Genomic DNA, 9,325 nt, shown 5'->3' on the forward strand with positions numbered 1-9,325 from the left:
CAAAATGGCTTGCAGGTGGTTGCTCTGGCTGTGATCGGCTGAGCTTACTGTGTATAAAATTGTCGCAGTTTCATGGGAAAGTAGTGGTCGTACAGCTTAGCTGAGGGTTCCATTCAACTTAGCGCATCGAGGTGAGCCTAAGACACCCTTTGTTTTTCGTCTAAACAGCCCCCCTGAGTTTAGTAATCTAAAGTTGAACATTACCTGGGAATCGTATGGTTGTAAATATGTTTTCAGCGGAGAGCCTTGGACAGGTTTAATTTTGGCGGTTGGGCCACTGGTGAGCTGAACGCTGATGTGCGTGTGAGTCCCTGTTCGACTTTCATTCTTCGTCCTGAAATTGAAACTCTTCGTCATGAAAGAGGGCATTGAGAAATAACAAGCCTCTGAAGACATTGAAATAATTATGAAAAGAGAGACTTTATAATTACCTGCTAAATTTGGAAGCAGAGGACATTATGTTGTCTGTGTTGGATGACAACTAAGCAAAGTGATGAAATAATCCCCGAGTATGGTGTGAGAAATGTAGAGAGTGAAGGAAGAAATAAGTTGATGTGGATATGGTATTTGATAGTGGAGCTGAGAATGTCTTTGAGAAACAGTGAGAATGGGAGTGAGAACATACTTCAGTTTTTGTTGAAGATATATATATATATATATATATATATATATATATATATATATTATATATATATATATATATATATATATATATATATATATATATATGTATGTATGTTCTTTTTTAGTGGATGTGAACATGGAAAAGACGCTGCTCAAGAGAAGAAAGGGTTATTTTTTAAGACTATTTTGGTTGGAGGAGTGATGTTTGATAGATGAATCTTGTGGAGTGTATGATTATATACTGTTGACAATGAACCTATAGAAATGTGTATATGTTATGAAGATTTGATGAGGACTGAAAATTAGTATGTAGACAAATATAGTTTTGTTTGTGAAAAAAAGAAATTGATTTAGAGTTGGCAAACGCGATCAACCTTGAAGTGGTCTCGTTTTGTTCTTGCAACTTGAAGAGTATGTGTGGTGTGTGAGAGAGAAAACACGAACATAACGCACGCTTACAATACACACATGAAATAAGGTTGTGAGAGACATTGGACGCGTACTTTAATTTTGTTGCATTCCACGCCCCACGCATACATAACACTCGCACTTGTTTCTCTTTTTTTATGTGCATGGAAACTGTTATAAAACAGCTTTTTTTCTTTTCTTTTCTTTTTTCTTTTCTTTTTTTTTTCTTTCTTTTTTTAATCAGACGTTATCTTGTTTCTTGTCACATGAAATGAAATTGTGTGGGGAACTGTGTTGTGTAGTTACAGTTTTCATATCAAACGTTATCTTATTTCTTGTCGGAGTATAAGATCAAGCGAAATTGTTTAGGCAACTGTTTTGTGCAGTAACAGTCTTCATATCAAACGTTACTGTGTTTCTTGTTGGAGTATAACATGAAGTGAAACTGTGTGGGCAACTGTGTTGTGCAGTGACAGTTCTTGATATCAAACGTTATCTTGTTTCTCGTCAGAGTATAACAGGAAGTGAAATTGTGTGTGCACCTGAATGTTGTGCAGTGGCAGCTTTCATAACAGGAAGTGCTGGCCAACCTTTCCAACCACGTATGAGGAAGCAAAAACTCTCCTCCGCAGCAGATTCCGAAGAGGCTGGGTCACCCTGAACGGAGGCTACCAGGCACACCAGGATCCCATCAGGACACTGGAGAGGAGACACCAGACTACCATCTACCGCCTTCGTACAGGACACTGCGGCCTCCGAGCACACCTGAAGAGGATTGCAGTGGCAGCCACATCCCTATGTGATTGCGGCCAGGTAACCAGACCCCATCCCATATTCTCAAAGACTGCCCCCTGTATGAGAAGATGCGGCAGCAGTCCTGGCCTGGTGGTGCTAACCTCAACACCAAGCTCTGGGGGACGGTAGCCGATCTTCACCGGACGTCCGAGTTTGTGGCATCCCTCGGACTTCGACACTGACTGTGTATCTGTCGAACGCAAAAGAAAGAAAAGAAAGATAACAGGAAGTGAAATTGTGTGTGCACCTGAATGTTGTGCTGTGACAGCTTTCACATCAAACATTATCTTGTTTCTTGTCGGAGTGTAAAATGAAGTGAAGGAACTGTCAGAAGTGCAGTGTTGGACAGAAAAGAAGCCAAGATGGCACTTCGAGTCCGGACGTGGCCTTTTCTGAACAGGTTAGGGCGTGGTTTTTCTCTTTCTATCCCGTCTCTCTGTTCTGCTCTGCTGTGCTCTGCTCCTGTTCTGTTCTGTTCTGTTCTGCTCTGCTCTGCTCTGCTCTGCTCTTTTCTGTTCTGCTCTGCTCTGCTCTGCTCTTTATTGTTCTGCTCTGCTCTGCTCTTTATTGTTCTGCTCTGCTCTGCTCTTCTGTTCTGTTCTGCTCTGTTCTGTTCTGCTCTGTTCTGTTCTGTTCTGTTCTGCTCTGTTCTGCTCTGCTCTGCTCTTTTCTGTTCTGCTCTGCTCTGCTCCTGTTCTGTTCTGTTCTGCTCTGCTCTGTTCTGTTCTGTTCTGTTCTGCTCTGTTCTGCTCTGCTCTGCTCTTTATTGTTCTGCTCTGCTCTGCTCTTCTGTTCTGTTCTGCTCTGCTCTGCTCTGCTCTGTTCTGTTCTGTTCTGTTCTGCTCTGCTCTGCTCTGCTCTGTTCTGCTCTGTTCTGCTCTGTTCTGCTGTTCTGTTCTGTTCTGTTGTCCTCTCCTCTGTTCTGATCTGTTCTGTTCTCCTCTGTTCTGTTCTGATCCGTTCTGTTCTGCTCTCCTCTTCTGTTCTGTTCTGTTCTGCTCTACTCTGCTCTGTTCTGTTCTGAAGGGGTTCGGAAAGTGAATTACAGTGAAGTTTTTGCAATATGCTCGTGAAGGTATTTGCTCTCCTTTTGACGGGCGCAATAGCCGAATGGTTTAAGAGTTGGACTTTCAATCTGAGGGTCCGGGGTTCGACTCTCGGTGACGGCGCCTGGTGGGTAAAGGGTGGAGATTTTTCCGATCTCCCAGGTCAACATATATACAGACCTGCTCGTGCCTGAACCTTCATCGTGTGTATACAATATACACGCAGAACGTCAAATACTCACGTTAAAGATCCTGTAATCCATGTCAGCGTTCGGTGGGTTATGGAAACAAGAACATACCCAGTATGCACACCCCCAAAATCGGAATATGGCTGCTTTTTGGCGGGGTAAATAAAAAAATTTTTTTAAAAGATGAGCACCCAATGGCAGCCGTCAGTCAGCTCCACCCAGGTAGTAGGCAGCCTGTTGTGCGGATGACTCCGCGTTTGTAAAGCGCTTAGGGCATGGTCGCCGACCGAGGATAGGCGCTGTATAAGTATCCATACAAATTAATCAATCGATCAATCCTTTACGCAGACAGCATGGCAATTTTCTCAGAAACAACCGCAGGTTGGTGAAATTGGTTTGTTAACTAAAGTGAGACATTACAGTGAAAGATGAAGGTAAGCCTGAACGCCCCCAAAAAGTGTAAAGTTGTAATTTGCGGCTATATCCCACATCTCTCGACCCCTTCACTCCTCTCCTCTGCGTGACTGGCGGATGAACTTCCACGCCTTGTTGTTAGTACTACACTTCCCGTCGTTTTGGGGGAGAAATTGTGGACATTGCCTTACTATTGTGCCTTACTATAGTGGATTGTTGGCCTAGAGGTAACGCGTCCGCCTAGGAAGCGAGAGAATCTGAGCGCTGGTTCGAATCACGGCTCGGCCGCCCGATATTTTCTCCCCATCCACTAGACCTTGAGTGGTGGTCTGGACGCTAGTCATTTGGATGAGACGATAAACCGAGGTCCCGTGTGCAGCATGCACTTAGCGCACGTAAAAGAACCCATGGCAACAAAGGGGTTGTTCCTGGCAAAATTATGTAGAAAAATTCATTTCGACAGGAAAAACTCGAACTGCACGCAGGAATACAAATGGGTGGCGCTGTAGTGTAGCGACGCGCTCTCCCTGGGGAGAGCAGCCCGAATTTCACAGAGAAATCTGTTGTGATAAAAAGAAATACAAACACAAATACTATTTTACTCGTGGAGCAACATTAGAATATTTTTCTCGTATTTAGGTTAGTGAGGACAAAACTGGCTTTTCTCCGTTTCTTTCTTCTCCTCCCCCCTCCCCCGCCCCCTCCGTCTCTTTCTTTTTTTCTTATTTTCTGTCTAGCTGATCTATTCTTTCTTTTTTCTTCTTCTCTTTTCTCTTTTTTTTTTTAATTATTTTAATTTTATTTTAAAGAAAGTTCTCAATTTCTGTCGTCGTCTTTTTTCTGGATTGGATAATTATTGGGCATTACCACTGCTGAATTCTGTTTTTCTCCTAGCATGTGCTAGTTGTCTGCTGGTATTTTTGGAAAAAAAACCTAAATTTATGCTTATTATTATTATTATGTATATTTTTGTTTATCATGTATAATTATGGCTGTGTTCAGGTCACTGTTTTCAATCCTCTAGCCAGACTTTGACAGAAAGGTTAACGTATGTCAGAGGCATGCCCCCCCAATGTTTACGTACATGAACATGACTCAGCTTGTGCCTAGGTTAATTTTCCATGTTTGTTTGTTTTCGTTTTTCTTTTTAATTTTTTTAATAGTTTCTAGCCGATCGATATTGACAGTGTTTTCTGTCCTTATAATTATGGGTCTGTGTCGCCGACTGGGCTGGAAGCAGCGATGAAAATACAGATAGATTGACAGATTGATTGATTGATTGGTAGATTGATTGATTGATTGACTGGTAGATACATATACATACATACATACATACATACATAGAAATAGACAGACATACAGACAAGCTCATGGAGAATGGTGATGACAGAGAGGATGCAAAGGAGATGGCGGGCAGAGGGGGGGGGGATGGCTGAAGGGGAGGGAACAGATGAGCGCAGCGTACGTAGATTGCGTTGCGTTGTGCTGTACTGTACGGTACTGTACTGTACTGTACTGTACTGTACTGTTGTGTTGTATTACCTTTTGTCTCTGTGTGAAGTTTGGGCTGCTCTCCCAGGCTTCGCCACAGTGGAGTGCCATATATATATATAGTGGAGTGATGGCCTAGAAGTAACGCGTCCGCCTAGGAAGCGAGAGAATCTGAGCGCGCTGGTTCGAATCACGGCTCAGCCGCTGATATTTTCTCCCCCGTCACTAGACCTTGAGTGGTGGTCTGGACGCTAGTCATTCGGATGAGACGATAAACCGAGGTCCCGTGTGCAGCATGCACTTAGCGCACGTGAAAGAACCTACGGCAACAAAAGGGTTGTTCCTGGCAAATTTCTGTAGAAAAATCCACTTCGATAGGAAAAAAGAAAACTGCACGCAGGAGAAAAAAAAGAAGAAAAAAAAGTGGCGCTGTAGTGTAGCGACGCGCTCTTCCTGGGGAGAGCAGCCTTTATTTCACGCAGAGAGGAATCTGTTGTGATAAAAAGAAATACAAATATATGTGTATATATATATATATATATATATATATATATATGTGTGTGTGTGTGTGTGTGTGTGTGTGTGTGTGTGTGTGTGTGTTGAATTTTGCCAGGGATAACCCTTTTGTTGCCGTGGGTTCTTGTACGTGTGCAACTGAAGTTGCACGTTGCCCACAGGACCTCGGTTTTTCGTCTCATCCGAAAAAAAGTCATATTTCGCAATTGAGCAGACTTCAGATAAGCACCACCACCACCACCACCACCACCATCATCATCATCATCATCATCATCATCATCATCATCATCATCGACACCCACGATTCTGTTTCCTGTGTGTCTCGTCCTGTACGATAGTAAGTCGTGTTCGACAGTGATCATCCGAACAGCAGAGGAGGTAACTGCTGTCCCGACTTTCTGGGCCAGAATTCGGATTATTGCGGAGAGAGTCTTGCCAAAGAGGGAACATCTTTAGGACAGTAGGCGTCGGGATGATTCCCAAAGGCCAACTAGTCCCGCAAATCTGCAGCACTAAGAGCCAGTGCAAGGTAGCCTCCTAGTTTGAGAGTCATCGTCCTTTCACAAAAAAAAAGAGACTAAGCTTGTCAACGATTTCCCATTGCAATGGAGAAACCATTGATAATACAGCTTTCACTTTGCTGTAGTCTCGTGATTACAAAGTCACCATCCTACCTTCATAACTGACATTCCAAATGGACCATTTGTTATCTAATGAATAGCTGAAATGAAAATTTATAGTTATTATCCAATCAACAGATGAAATAAATATTTATAGAATTTATTTCCCAATGCAATGAAGAAACACCATTGGTAACACATGTCTCACTTTGCTGTTGGCCCAGTGTTAACTCTGTCCATACGAACGGCGAAAGAGACGACGTTAACAGCGTTTCATCCCAATTACCACCATCAAAATATTGCAAGCGGAAGGCTCTTATACTGAAGAGGTGAATGTTGACAAAGAATACCACAATTCTGACGACGGAAGCTAAAGGTTGGGTCATTGAGACACCCACTGGACATCCGAGGGGTCTGTGTAGAGTGAGTTAACCTATGTCACAATTATAGAAGCACACCAGCAATGGTTCAAAGGAACAACAGCAGCAGCAGCAGCAGTAACAGAAGCAGCCTCTGGTCGTTACTTTACATTATATAAAAATAAAATGAAATAAAAAAAAATAAAAAAATGAAATAAAGATCTCACGACACGGATCCATACTGAAGTCGCGCCGCGCCGCCCGTTCTGTCCCGCTCCCTCGCTGCAACGCATCGCAGCTGCCGCGTGACGCGTTGACGCCCGAAATGCGTAGGCGTCGGGGCGGAGTTTTGCTTCTCCACGCCTTTTGTCGCGCCCAGCTATAAGAAATACCCGCCCAAAATGGATGACCACGCAAAAAAAAAAAAAAAGAAAGAAAAAAGAAAAAAAAAGCGGACTCGCTTCTGTTCCTGCAAGCGAAAGCCCTGCCTCCTGCTCCGCTTCCAAGACCAACTTGTCAGTCACAAAACTTGGGAGGGGTGGGGGAATGGGGAGAGGGGTGGGTGCGGGGAGTGGGTGAGGAACGGAGAGGGGGGTGATGGGATGGGTGGGGAAGGGGAGTTTTAAAGGCTTAATACGGTTTCATCTTCCCATCCCCCCCCCCCTCTCTCTCTCTCTCTCTCTCAAAGCGCGTTGGGTTACGCTGCTGGTCAGGCATCTGCTTGGCAGATGTGGTGTAGCGTATATGGATTTGTCCGAACGCAGTGACGCCTCCTTGAGCTACTGAAACTGAAACTGAACTCACTCTCTCTCTTTGAACACTGAAGTTTGTTCTTGACCGCGTATTTCTTGTTTTTCTTATGATCATGTCTATGTACCCCTTCATGAGGGGCAATGGTCTGTACTTGAACAAATTATCCGCATCCGTACGTCTCTCTCTGTCTCTCTCTCTCCCTCTCTCTCTCTCTGTCTCTCTCTCTCTCTCTCTCTCTCTCTCTCTCTCTCTCTGTCTCTGTCTCTCTCTGTTTTTTTGTTGTGTTTTTTTATAACCAGGTAAAAAAGACAAAAATCATGCTTTTTCCGTGAAGTTTGTATCTATACCTACATGCAGTGAATTTATTTTATTACCCTTGTGCTTTAATGTTTTTTACTTGTTCGCCTGTAAATTGGATGTTATTACCTGTAACATCTGCATCAGCAAATTAATCACTTTTGTATATGTGCAATGGTAAAGTTGTGCTTCTGTTTTCTTTATGTCCGCTATATTATGTTTCTCACTTCGGTCATGTCTCTGTATGTGCATAAGTGTGTGTGTGTGTGTGTGTGTTGGGTGGAGAGAGTGTGTGCATGTGTATGGTTATGAATGTATGAATGCGTTCGTTTTATTACTTTTTACGATATTAATGATGATGATGGTGATATATTCTTCGTTGTAGTAGCAGTAGATGTAGCAGTGTTAACAATTTTTGTGTGTGTGTGTGTGTGTGTTGTTATCGTTAATGTTGTTGTTATTGTTGTCACAAGGACAGATTGGAAGACTGGGCGATGCCTAAAATCTTTATCCTTGAGTAATAAAGTTTTTGAATCTCTCTCTCTCTCTCTCTCTCTCTCTCTCTCTCTCTCTCTCTCTCTCTGCCCTCTCTCTCTGCCTCTCAAATTTTTTTTTTTTTTTTTTTTTGTAATGGGGGGACAATTTCTCTCGCATGGTCCCCTGTCTCTTATGTGTGGTGCATTCGATGAAGATGAAATACACTTTCTTTTTGTGTGAGAGATGATACCCGAAAGAAATATGCGATCGTTTACGAAGAAATTTCAAAGACAATGGACCAAAACTTACTATAGTATGCTTTTGTTGGATGACAGAAATGAGTTTAATGATCAGGAGCCAGGTTTGTCGCCCTTGGTTGGAATTGTCTGGGGGTGAGGGGTGGGTGTGGAGAGGGGAGGCGGGGAGGGGGGTGGGGGGTGAGGGGGAGGGATTAACTTTGGAGAACTTTTAGTTAGTTACCACATATAATTACTGCTACCCCGATGTCAGTTTCACAATTTATATGAATTATATGTTTTTCGTTTTGTTTTGTTTTTTCTTTCTTTTTTTTATCTGATAAAGTTGGATGGTCTTATTAAACGAGTTACATGTTTTTGGTTTGGTTTGGTTTTTTCTTGTTTTGTTTTTTTCTGATACAGTTGGATGGTCGTTTTAAACGAATTGCTTTTTGTTTGTTTTTTGTTGTCGTTTTTCTGTTAAAGTTGCGTGGTTTTATTAAACGAATTATGTTTTTCATTTGTTTTGTGTTTTGTTTTCTGTTAAAGTTTGGTGGTTTTATTAAACGAATTGTATGTTTTTCGTTTGTTTTTTGTTTTTTTGTTGTTGTTTTTTTCTAAAAAAGTTAAAGTTGGACAGTAGAGTTATGTCAAACGATATTCATTTGCCTTGTGTAAAAGGCAATGGGTAACTACTGAATAATTTATGATCAAGACTTATCAACTAATGTATTTGTATGTCGAACCTTCGTGTTTATATTGATAACAAGTCTACTGTGATGTTGATGGTGCAACGTCCCCTCCGTCCCTCACCCCCCCCCCCCCCCCCCGCGCCTCCCACCCCCCCGTCCCCCCCGTCCCCCCCGACCATCTCCCGCCATGTTCGTGTGAGTGTTTTAATTTAGAATCATAGAATGAATGTCTTCACTTTTAAAGTTAAAATAAGGGTTTATTTCCTTTACAACGAGCCTAAAGGCGAATTTCTCTACTCTGTATCAGACAGTAAAGTGAGTGAGTGATTGATTAATAACCAATTCAAGTGTGTGTCAGTGTGAACTGCGTATATTAAGAGCGTGTGTGTGTGTGTGTGTGTGTGTGTGT

The 9,325-nt window shown here is 42.6% G+C and overlaps 1 long non-coding RNA gene across 1 annotated transcript in view; it reads right to left on the reverse strand.

Moving 5' to 3' along the window:
* Positions 1-1,225: 1,225 nt before the first annotated feature.
* Positions 1,226-9,325, reverse strand: part of LOC143301537 (uncharacterized) — a 245,183-nt gene continuing 237,083 nt past the window's right edge. Inside the window, exon 6 of the long non-coding RNA XR_013057807.1 lies at positions 1,226-2,017. This is a non-coding gene — a long non-coding RNA (uncharacterized LOC143301537). The remainder of the gene's footprint in view (positions 2,018-9,325) is intronic.

This window comes from Babylonia areolata, chromosome 27 (genome assembly GCF_041734735.1).
Source record: "Babylonia areolata isolate BAREFJ2019XMU chromosome 27, ASM4173473v1, whole genome shotgun sequence".
NCBI lineage: Eukaryota > Metazoa > Mollusca > Gastropoda > Neogastropoda > Buccinidae > Babylonia > Babylonia areolata.